Genomic DNA, 13,481 nt, shown 5'->3' on the forward strand with positions numbered 1-13,481 from the left:
TTAGGGTTTGGGTTAGGGCTAGTGGATATGTGTTGTAGTGTACTGTGTTGTTTACGTGTAGTGTGTCGGTGTTATGGTGTTCGGTGTTTCGCGTTGTCGGGTTTGTGTGTTGTCGGTTTTCTGGCGTCGGTTATTTCACTGTCGGCGAATCGGCGTTTCGGTCATTAGAAGTAGACCCATATATATATATATATATATATATATATATATATATATATATATATATATCTATATATATATCATCTGTGGGCAGCACAGTGGTGCAGCAATAATCATTGTCACCTCACAGCAAAAGGTTCTCTGATTCAATTCTCAGTTGGGGTGCTTTCTGTGCAGAGTCTACATGTCCTCCCTGCATTTGCGTGGGTCTCCTCTGGGTGCTCTGGTTTCCTCCCACATTCCAAAGACATGCATCTGGAGCATTTCTCCCTGGACCTCTGCTGAAAGTAGGCTCTGTCCTAATCAGACTTTCCTGGTCAACAAATATTAAATAAATAAAATAATAAGCAGGGGGTGAGGGGCATGCTGCCTCCTACATGGGGTGTTGCAGAGGGGCTTGTCCCACTGTAAAAACATATTTTTTAGTCGAATGTCTACCATATGGTCTTGGCCTTTTAAGAGTCAACATTCTGAAAATCAGTCTTGTGACATAGATCCATAGTTACAGCTATCTCTCTCTCTCTCTATATATATATATATATATATGTATATGTATATATATATAATATATATATATATATATATATATATATATATATATATATATATATATATATATATATATATATACATACACATACATACATATAGCAGTTGTGGACAGTGTATACTATCAAATGAGTACAGTACTGAATAGGTTTTTTAGGGTATTTAAAATCAATTCAGTATTCTGAAATCACAGCTAATCAAATGTGTGAGTGCTGAATAGTTGTCAATTTTGAGTACTGCAGAATCATGAGTTTGGGTGGGGGAGTTTGTTTTGTCTTGTGATGACTGGTGGAGTGACTGCAGTGCTGGAAGGCACGTTCTGGCACAGATGTTTAATATGTACCGCCAGTGATTTTCATTTTTCTGGGAGATATATCCCTTGTTGAAGTTGGTGTGACCATAGAACTAATAATTTTGAATTCTGAGGGTGTGGAGTGCTTGATTCCCACATCATTGAGTTGCAGGTGGTTTGCCTCCTGTAGAAATCATTCTTTTATGGATTATTTGGACTAGCAGTATTTATAGAGCCATTTTCTGGATACTTGATATTTTGTGCTAGTAATGTTTACTTTTAGCTATTTTAATTATCACTATTTGTGTACTTGAATGTTTGCTTACATAATCATTGTAGAATTTAATGCAACTGACATTCCTAAGTTTCTTCAACAATAAGCTACAAAACAAAAAAGCCCAGTGTTGTCATTTTCAACAATAAATAAGCATCTCATAGTCTTTCTAATGCAAAATGCCTTTGCAAGTCATAGACAAGTTAAAGTCATTGGTTCTACATCCACACCTGCCATAGGTTTCTGTGGTACAAATAACATTTCATTGGTTCCTACTAAAGAAACATTACAGTGTTCCAAATTCCAAACAGTTGTTGTAGACAGTGCAGTTTACTGAAGGACGACTTCAGCTTACCAGCTGTGGACACGATTTCAGAAAACACACTGTAAGCAGTCTAAATACTTATTTATTCAGTGTAGGAGAATTACAGATTCTGTGCATGCCTGTTGGATTCCAAAGCACATTCTGAATGCCTAAACCAACTTAAATATGACAAACTGCAATGTCAGCTCTGTTTCTGAAATCTTCAGTGAATGCCATACTTCAACTAAAAGAAAATAATCTGTTCTTACAGAATCCTAGGGAATCCATGACAATACCCCCCAAAAACGCTATCTGCAGCAAATGAACTGCAACAGACTGCAGTCTTGCAAACTATGTAGGAGGATCTGTCTGTGTGTCTGAGAAGGCAGTCAGCTAGACAAACACAATTAGGCTGCAACTAACCTACTCTCAGATCAAGAAATCATAGATAAGTACCACTTAGACAGACAGCTGATGCAGGCTGTGCTCAACATGTGTGCTTAGCATCTATGTGCAGAAAAGTGTGTCTAAGCCTAGGTGTCCTGGCATCTGAGACATTCCAGCAACATATGGGAGATGCAGTAGGAGTGTCACAGACAGCTGCTTGTCATATCATTGCACAGTTCTTGGCAGCATTGTGCACCAAGGTGGATTAACACATACATTTTCAATCTGCACCCCTGGAGCGGTTAAGTGTAATCCACCACTGCTATAAAATTATAAATTTTCCCCATGCTCTTGGTGCAATAGACTGCACACAGATCCCTACAAAGACCCCATGTGCAACCAGAAGTAGAAAGATATATCAATAGAAAGAGATGGCCATCCCTGGACTGTCAGGTGGTGTGCACAGCAGATGGCAGCATAACAAATATCATAGCAGCACACCTTGGAAGTGTCCATGATGCTGCCATATGGAGGGAAAGTGGTCTTAGGGCTACATTCCATCATAGTGAAATACTTAAGGGAATACTATTGTGTAAGTACAGGAACACAGCAAGGATGTAAGCTAAATACATCCCTGTCAACATTATTGATTATAACAGCATATGTGTATACCCTTCTTACAACTGGTGACTGTGGTTATCTACTCAAGCTGTGGCTAATAGTCCCATACAGAAAACCTTGCAATCCTGTAGAGAAGGCCTACAGTAGAGCACACATCGCAATGTGATAGATCATGCCTTTGGTGTACTGAAAACCAGGTTCAGATGTCTGCACACATCCAGAGTGCACTGCAGTACACACCTGGAAAGGCAGCACTAATGCTTACTGTGTGTGCCATGCTGCAAAATATGTTAACAACAACACCCAAAGGTCTTCCAGCTGCAGGTGTGGTGAACAACCCCAAGAACCCCAGCTGTCTGAAGATGGCATTCTGAAGCTATCAGAGGAAGGGCAGGAAAACACAGGGGGTAGAAGAAACAGGCATGGGTGATGGAGTATGTGATCAAAATACAGAACTAGGTGACACAGCAGCACCTGGCACACACATTTGAGTCATAACAAGCAATGTGTATAGAAGTACACACATTAAACACTGATGTTCAGTTATTGCCCACCACAGCAGTACAGATTGCATCTAATGGAAATTATCCAGTAAATGTACACACTGAGCATCAAAAATAACATAATTCTAAAATAACAGTATGAACTTATACAAATCTATCACAACATGGACCATCATCTCAGGCCACATAGGCATACAGAATTATAGTGTTGTATGTGTGTATGGCAGACAACAAGGGACATACCTCTGTGAAACCCATTCCTATCTCTCCATTATCAAATGATGCAAACAAGAAAGCAAGACATACTGCAGAACTGTTGTCAATATCACAAGCAACATTTATCAAAGTAAAGTATGCAAAAAGTGTCAAGTACTAAATGGATTCTTCTACGGTTAGTAAAAATGTCAAACTCCTTTAGCATCAGACTTCACAACAACCACAAACACATAACATTGTCCTTGGTCTGCAGAGCAATTGCCATTGCCATGGGGTGAAACTGACATCACAGGATGTAGTGCATCTACTGGCAGTGTTAATCTAATGCAGCCTAGGGCACCCACACTGATGGCTCACACAGCAGTTCTGGCTGCCCTTTCCACCAGTGGAAACACCTGATCTAGGTTGCTCCACAGAGGAGACCGATGGGGTGACACCAGCATGTGGTGATACACTGTGGGAAGGAGCATAGGTGTGAGTTGACTGTCTGGCTGTGATTGCTAGGCCTACACTGGAGTGGCCATCAGCAGACATGCGTGAACGTTGCAGCATAGACACTAATGCCTGATGGGCAAGGGTGGGTCTACTGTGAGAGGGCCTGCCTCTCCCATTTGGCACTTGGCTAAGCACACTCAGGGCACTCAGAACCCTGCTCATAGTATGGCACTGCTGTAATGGACCATGATGCAGATAACATGGCTTCATTCTGTGCAGCCAGTACCACCATGACCTCACAGTGTCTGTGCTCCTGTCCTTCTTGCAGCATACACAGCTGGAGTGCAATACAATCCATGGCACAGGCAAGTGCACAAATGTTAGATCCAGGACCTTGCTGGGAATGTTCATTTGCCTGCAGGAGTAGGCGGATACCCTCTGACACATGCCCATGCATACCAGCTACATGCCTACATCTATTGTGCTGGGCAGTACCACTGTGTTGTGGGGAAGTGCTAATACCACCAGCAGACTGAAAATGGGCTGTGGTCCACAGACCTCATCCTGTCCAACATCTGATGGCCCCACATTGTCAGAATGACTGAACAAATTTTTCCCCATAACTGAAGCTGCAGCCTCATCTTCATGACTGTCACCATCTCGGCAGAACTGTATCACCAAATCTGTATCCTGTGTGCCAGGGGCCATGCTACCAAACCCAGACACATCAGATCTCACCTTAGGATCAGTGAATGGGCTAATGGATAATGAAGGGAGTGGTCATGCTGAAAGAAGAAACATATGACACAGTTCAGGTAAATGTGTTTATATCACGTGCTAGATATGATTACTGACATATGCCTCATATACATCACTACAGTGTTACAGATAATAATGACTTACCAGGAGGTTTTGTCATGGTATAGCCCATGGAACTTATTAAAATGGAGTTGACAATAATATTACTTATGCACTATATACATAAGGGATACAAAATAACACATCCCTGACATGTGCTTGCTGGAATCCAGCACCTGAGTGAGGGCTGAAATGCAACTGTTATAGGAAAAAAATTCATAAACACAACATTATTAATCACATACTTGCCAGCATGAACCATTCCATTCTAGGAAAAACAAACAGTAGGCAATACATACACATACTAGTTGTTTGTGGTTGAGATGTCACTGCTGGCTGTCCTATGCAGGGGTAGAAGGACATTTCTAATGGAGAACAACAACAGTAGTAACAGCAATAACATGCCTGAAACAGAGATAATAGCATGCCAGTTACACCATCTTGATGTGGTGAGCTTGACTGTCACAATGCAGATCCTGTTATGGGAAAATACAGACAAAGCAAACACAGTCATGTATGCAGGCACTGGCATAGGTGCATTATGACATATATAATACAGTAAAAGGATATGCTGATACTCATGTGACGCATAGTGCACGTGTTGGCCAGATGTCCCTATGTGGAAAAACAGCAACATTAATTTCTTACTACACAGCCTATGAACACGGTGGGGAAACATGCACGGTCTGTCTGTAGATGCACCTGCATGGTTCATGTCCCCAGAAGATGTACCTGTAGTTCACAGTATCAGGGAAATATCAATATGAGTGTATACACCACTTACATAACAGTATATGGTCAAAATAACAGTATATGGAGACACTCAACTGGCATGAAGTGGATGGTCCTGTGCAAATGAATGCAGACATTATACTTTTTGGTTGCACTGTAATGTATGTACTGAATTTGCATGGCAACATGTCATTACACTTATGTTGGTCATCATAACCATTTGTGGACTCGTGTATATATATCTGCCGCTGCTACACAAAATTAACAACACATGAACATGCATGCAGCAATAATCTGTACCAAGGTACTCTATATGCAATAATGTTATACAAAATAACACATACATGGGTGGCCTGAAAACCTGGTTATATCCAACCACTGGGTGTGTAAAAATCCTCACTCACCATATTCAGTGATGATGCTAGAAACTGTGTGATCTCATCTTGGTGTATCAATAGTGGGAAACAACCAGTAGCATCCCTTGACCTCTCATACCAGCATACCTTGTTTGCTGCATTAAGGATCATGTCAGAGAGCTATCAATGACAGGCTTCCCAGGATCTGTTGTGACCTCTCACAGCATTAATCATGTTGATGAGGTCAGTCCACACTTCATCCCCTCCAGACTGTATTGCCTGTCTGTCCAAAGAGTCTCTGTCCATGTTGGCACAGACATCTATTATAATTTCATCTTTCCGTGGTGAAAAATAGTCACCTCTAGGTCCATTTACCTGCTGGAAAGCAGTTATATGCACATGGTTAAATTAATGTGGAGACCCATATATGGAGAAGATTGTCTTGACAACTTATGTCAATTTACCCTCTCTGCATTCTTGTGGAATGCAAAATGTTAGCAAATAGTCCCTCTGCAATATATTACTGTGGCATATAAAACAACATATGTGATATGAAAACATGCCTTAATTCATAAGACTTGGAACAACAACATGATTAGTAATACCTGTAGAAGCTGTCTGTAGGATTTGAACCCATTACTGTAAATAACACAACCGCATCATGCCACACAATACACACAGTCTACATGTGGTTCACATTAACATACTAAATATAACATGTGTAAAACAAAAATGTTTGATGGTTGTCACACACCTGCATATAGATTTAACTTCAGCATTTGACAGGGTCATACACATAACACTGATCAATAAATTAGTACAACTAGGCATTGATGTACTGTTGATAAGATGGATAGCTGCAGGGCTTACAAATAGGGCATGGCAAGTATCACACGCCAACTAGACAGGTTAAATCCTTGGTTACAGTCAAGGTGTCCCACTGGGCTCTGTCCTAGGCCCTTACTTGTTTAGATTGTATCTTTCAGACCTTACTTTTTCATCTGAAGTGTTCTGTAGTCTATATGCTGATGACCTAAAATTGGGTAAACTGATTACAAGTGTTACAGATAAGGTATGTATGCAAAATGGGTTCTGGCGTGTAGTCCGCAAGACAATTCCCTGCGATCTACATCACCGAACCCAAATGGCTGCAGCAGCACTTTGCCATAGTGCAATACGGTTGAAAAGCCTAGCTGCTGCAGCTGTAATCTATGTACGGGCAGAGACAACCGTACCGGATGTGTAACACATTCCTTATTTACATTCAAGGAATGCATTTATTTACTTATTTATTTATTTTGTTGTCAGTCTGACAACATAATAAATAAATACTTAAATAAATGCATTCCTTGAATATAAATCAGTCTGACAACATAATAAATAAATACTTAAATAAATGCATTCCTTGAATATAAATAAGGAATGTGTTACACATCCGGTACGGCTGTCTCTGCTCGTACATAGATTACAGCTGCAGCGGCTAGGCTTTTCAGCCATATTGCACTATGGCAAAGTGCTGCTGCAGCCATTTGGGTTCGGTGATGTAGCTCGCAGGGAATTGTCTTGCGGGCTACACGCCGGAACCCATGCAAAATAATTTGGCTAAATTGACCATTTAGGCACAGGAAAATAATATGTTGATAAATACATCAAAAACCAAGCATATGAGATTTGGAAGACATAAACTGAAAGGTGAATATTTAATTCAGCACACAGTGATTGACACTGTAGTCTCATTTAAGGACCTGGGTATATGGGTAGATTTAGCTATGAGTTTTTCTAATCATATCAACCAATTGGCTAAGGATAGTTTTAGAACCATAGGTTGTATAAAAAGGTTTATAAAGTCTAGGAAATCAAACATAATGAAGTCATTGTTTGTTAGTTATATTAGACCCAAACTTGAGTATGGAATAATAATATGAAAACCCTATAGGAAAACAAGCATGAACAAACTGGAAAGAGTACAGCGGAAAAATACCAATGGCATCCATGGATGTGAAAATCTAAGTTATTATGAAAGACTAAAGTATCTGAACTTGTACAGTGTCTCTTACAGATATTTAAGAGGAGCCCCTGGATTCACAAAGTTTGCATGGAATGCAAGATAGGTGCAGGAGCTCACACATGCAATATGTCTGCTGTGCGATCCAGGAACAGCCTGCAGGGGCGTGCACAAGCGCTCCCGCATTAATCTTGCATGGACTAAGCCCTGGTATGCAAATCACACCATTTGCAGGTGAAATCCATTCAAATGAGCCCCCAGATTCTCAAAAGCTTACACGGCGTGCATGATTAGCGTAAAAGGAAATTTTGCCAAAATGGCGGACGAGCAATCCATGTATGTGCTTGTTTGATGTGCGCCAGCACTCTAGCACTAGTGCTGTACATTCCCAGCCCCCGTGTGCAAATTACCCGATTTGCAGGTGAAAACCATGCAAATGAGGTAAATCCGCCACCAGGAAGCAGGAATCAGGGTGTGCAGGACTAGCATAATACGCACAAATGTACTCGGTTAGTAACTGAGTACGGCACTGCAAAATCTTAAATGGGGACATGACAGCCACAAATAAAGGCTGCATATCATTGAGGAAGCATGCCAATGGCCAAGTAGAAGACCAGTGGCATTGCAAACAATGCAAAATGTACAAAATATAACTTTTATTATATGTCCGCCGATCACGGCCGTTAAACCATAGGGCATCAGCGTGCACATGGGATCGGTAGGGAGATAAGAAAATGAACCTAAAAAAAGCAGTCAAACTAAAATCAGTATTTCCGCCATGCAAGTCAATGGCAGGCAAAAGACAACCTGGCCAGTGAATAGTGGTTGCTAAGGGGGGAGGCACAGTTTGACACATGTAACTATGCATTAGCAGGCAATCCTATGCAAATGAGGGGAAGGATAGTGAATTTGTTTTCCCCAGCATGTGAGACAGGTCCCAACAGTGTAAGAGTATGAATAGTTGAGTGCAAGGCTAGGAGGTAGGTGACATCATGGGTGGGTATGTCAGGCATACTGCCAATGGATTGGGGCCCTGTGGCTCGGTGTTGCATCCAGCTTAGCACAGCGAAGCCAGGGGGTGTGTCTAAACCTGCCCAGCACGTATGACAAAGTGTAAGCGGGTGTGCGCTCTGTGCAATGGGATCTGCAGGAAGATAAAGGAAGTCAAACCAGGAAATAGCAGCATTGTGCACATTGGAGTACACTGATTGTGTGGTGCCCCCTCAGGCTGAAACAGAAGGGCAATGTGAAGGGAAAGTAGCAGTAGGAAGTTAATCAAGGGGTACTAGGTTCGCTGCCAGGTGAAACGTATCGGAACCAGCCAATTACACAGGTAGCGGACCAGCCCAGCCCAGAACGCCACTATAAACTATGCAAACACCTACCCCTCTGGTTTTTCCCACACCCTACACCACCGGTGTAAACACGGGGGGAACTTTTAACACTCACAACAGCAAAATGTTAGGGGCTGCAATAGCTATCATACAACTTGTGGAAGAGGCTGAGGGTGGTAAGCATGTGAATGCTGCCAACCAACCCACAGTGAGGAGACAGAGAAGAGTGTATAAACCCAGGATAACCTACCAAGGGCTACATGAGCTGGAGATAGTGGAGCACTATAGGGTGGGCAGGGACCTCCTACAGAAAATTGTTGAGCTGTGCCGTCCACGCCTCACACACAGAACTAACAGAGGGGAAGCCATCTCAGTGGAAACTAAGGTATATGTAGGCCTAAGAATACTAGCTACAGGTAACTTCCAAAGGCCAACTGGGGATATGATCGGGATCTCACAGGCGTCAGCATCCAGGATACTCCACCAGTTCCTGCATGCTATGGCAGCACATGTCAGTGAGCATGTATATTTCCCCCTCACCTGTGAGGCGTTGGCCAGCAATATGCATCTCTTCCACCAAATAGCAGAATACCCTGAGGTAGTGGGTGCAATAGACTGCACGCACATATGGATCAAAGCACCACCCGATGAGCAGGGTAGAGTCTATATCAATCACAAGGGCTTCACCTTTATCAACTGCCAGGTTGTGTGCAATGCCCAGGGCATAATACTGAATGTGTGTGCTGGCTGCCCTGGAAATTATCACGGTTCCCACATCTGGCATCTGACGTAGCTGTACCAGAAATTTGCCAGTAGAGACATCCCACACGGTCACATAGTGGTGGATGCTGGATACGCACTAGAGCCGTGGCTGATGACACCCATCAGAAACACACACACACACCTGAACAAGAACTCCATAATGAGGCATACGCACAAACAATAATCATAATAGAGCATGTGCTTGGGATGCTCAAGTCACAGTTCCGGTGCCTAGACACATCCGGTGGAGCTTTGCAGTACTCACAAACTACATGTACCCAAATCATCCTTGTATGTGCCATGCTACACAACATGATCCTGTGGAAACAGCTGCAGCAGGAGCAGCAAGGGGCAGGGCCACATAGCCCCCCACCAATGCCAAGGCCTGCACAGGCACAGAGTGACTCTGAGGAGGAACAACCTGAGCCTGCCCCAGTAGGCAGAAAGACGTGTGCTCAGTATGCCCTGGCCCTGGCAAAGAAGCAACACATAGTGCATACTCTGACATGGTAGGGGCCCAGGGAATAGGACCTCTCTCTGACTCTCACATACAGTAAAAGGGATGCCAAAAATTATACTACCTGTGCCTAACCATGTTTAGGCAGTGTACTATGTGCATCGGACATAGGCAGCCCTGCAGCACCACACTCAATACTGGGACACCCACAAGAAAGGGACTCACACATGCCAGTCAGGAGGGGGGTCACATACCCAACAACAGTCACAACCAGCAGGACAGGTGTAGACAAAAACAAACAAATGCCGTACTATGGCCACTGAATGAGGGGCATGGGCAATCACCCCCTCCCCAGGCCTACACGGACAGACTACAGCAGACCAGGTAGTGGGATGTCAGTTGTGATGGCAGGGAAGTCAGAAACTAATATGTATGCAATCAAAAGATACGAATGGTAGTACACCAGTATGGTGTAGCCAGCACGATAGGTAAGACTACTGACTGAAATGGACTGCAGGGCATACCAGTACAGTCCTAGCAAATGTATACAACTGTCAGGTTTGGCCCCACACCCTACATAGAAATATAGTAACAGTCAGGTGTGCCCCCCCAATCCTGTGTAGAAACATAGAAATAGTCAGGTGTTCCCCCTCCACTATGCAGACATGTTGCAACTGTCAATGCCAAATCATCAGTGGAAACCCTGCAGGCACAGCATGCTACCTGTCGGTGTACAACAGAAAGGTCAGCAGTGCAGTACAAACCACCGGACATGATCTACACATGCAAAATAGACGACCTTACTGGGCATGCTCACACACTTGGAGAAATGAAGGCAATGTCAGTAATCAACATACTGAAAGTAATACTGGGCATGCTCACACAAAGGTCATGTATGCAAACACCAGTGGACCAGACACATCTGGCGGTTGCAATTGTTAGTGCAGACACATGTCAGTATGCACCACTCATGCTTTGCACACGCAGTGGATAGGAATACAGACATATATGTAAGGACAACACACCATAATAAGCCAAAGGTAGATGGATATGGATGTGTGGAAGAGGGTGACCATGACAAGGAGCCATACACGCCTGTCCCACCCAGCACACAGCCAAAGGGCCCCAAACACATCAGGTGCAGATGTCACACACTGCAGTTACTAGCGACCAGTACCTGTCAGCACCACAGACTATGTGGTCCACGTGCCAGCTGTGCAACATGGCTGTACAAGGACGTAGTCACTTAGTAGCCCTACACACATACCTGTGACATATGGCCCCATGTGTAGCCGCTTGTGGCGTCACCCCTATCTGAATGGGTTATGGACCATGCACACAACGCCCACCCCATAGTGCTACCCTGACAAGCCTGCTGAGGTTATCTAATGTGAAATACACCTTTGGGAGAGTTGTAGCCCACTAATCTCCATGGCACATCACATAACTGCATACTCCTGTAGTGTGATAAACTAGTTAGTAGAAGTTCTAACCCCAGATATGGCAACTGTGAGTGTGACTGTGTATCAGTGTTTGTGTGCATGTCTGTCTTTCACTGACTGTGTAGAGAACAATGCCTTTTAGGCTACTCACACCTCTTACAATCCACATACCCACCTTCGGCAAGGCTGCTGATGTCACCCACTTATAAATACTCCCCTGGGAAGACTGTAGCCCAATAATCTCTGTAGCACATGTTGTAAATGGGTACCACTGTAGTGTGATAAACTAGTTAGGTAGATTTCCAACCCAAAACCTGGCAACTGTTTGTGTGCATGTCTGATTATGTAGAGCGCAATGATTTTTAGGCTACCCACACCCCTTACAATTTAAATACCCACCTTTGGTAAGGCTGCTGATGTTACGCACTTTGAAATACACCTATGGGACAAATGTAGCCCAGTAGCCTCTGTAGCATGTCCTGTAACAGCATATGGCCATAGTATGATTAAGGAGTTAGTTGGGAGCTCTAACCCCAAACCTGCCAACTGTGTGTGCTTGTGTATACGTGCATGTCTGACTGTGTAGAGAGCAATGCTTTTAGGGTACTCACACCCTTTACATTACACATACCCAACTTTGGCAAGGCTGCTGATGTCACGGACCTAGAAATACACCCTTGGGAAGGCTGTAGCCCAGTAAACTCTGTAGCACATCCTGTAAATGTGCACCGCTGTAGTGTGATAAATTAGTTAAGTGGGAGTTCCAACCCCAAACCTGGCAACTGTGTGTGTGAGCGTGTGTCTGTGTTTGTGTGCATGTCTGACTGTGTAGAAAGAAATGCTTTTTAGGCTACCTACACCCCCTTTAGTAAGGCTGCTGATGTCACACACTTTGAAATCTGGGACAGTTGTAGTCCAGTAACCTTCGTAGCATGTCCTGTAACAGTGTATGGCCATAGTGTGATTAAGGAGTTAGCGAGGAGTTCTAACCCCAGACCTGTCAACTGTGTGTGTGTGTGTGTGTGTGTGTGTGTGTGTGTGTGTGTGTGTGTGTGTGTGTGTGTGTGTGTGTGTGTGTGTGTGTGTGTGTGTCTGTGTGTGTGTGTGTGTGTGTCTGTGTGTCTGTGTGTCTGTGTGTGTGTGTGTGTGTGTGTGTGTGTGTGTGTGTGTGTGTGTGTGTGTGTGTGTGTGTGTGTGTGTGTGTGTGTGCATGTCTGACTGTGTGGAGATCAATACTTACTCACACCCCTTACATTTCACATATCCAACTTTGGCAGGGCTGCTGATGTCCCACACCTAGAAATACACCTCTGAGAAGGTTGTAGACCAGTAATCACCATAGCATGTCCTGTAACTGCATACTGCTGTATTGTGAATTAGAACTATGGTAGGGTTCCATCCCCACACATGGCAGGTCTGGATGTATTGTGTGTGTCACTGTCTGTGTAGGGAGCAATGCATTTTAGGCTAGTCTCTCGCAGTCATTTCAAATGCCCTAATTTGCAATCCTGCTGATGTCAGTCATTGTGGAATACACTTTTGGGGAAAGATTACTCCAGTAATATCCATGGCGTGTACTATAACTGCGCAGTGCTGTAGTGTAATATACTAGTTAGGTAGGAGTTCTACTCCCAAACATGACAGGTGTGTGTGTATGTGTGTGTGTGTGTGTGTGTGTGTGTGTGTCTGTGTGTGTGTGTGTGTGTGTGTGTGTGTGTGTGTGTGTGTGTGTGTGTGTTTGTAACCTGTATTCTGTGTAGAGGTGGTTGTGGCCAATGTGGAGGGGGTTTTGCAT

The sequence above is a fragment of the Protopterus annectens genome, chromosome 4.part0, assembly GCF_019279795.1.
Source record: "Protopterus annectens isolate FY-2018-M chromosome 4.part0, PAN1.0, whole genome shotgun sequence".
NCBI lineage: Eukaryota > Metazoa > Chordata > Ceratodontiformes > Protopteridae > Protopterus > Protopterus annectens.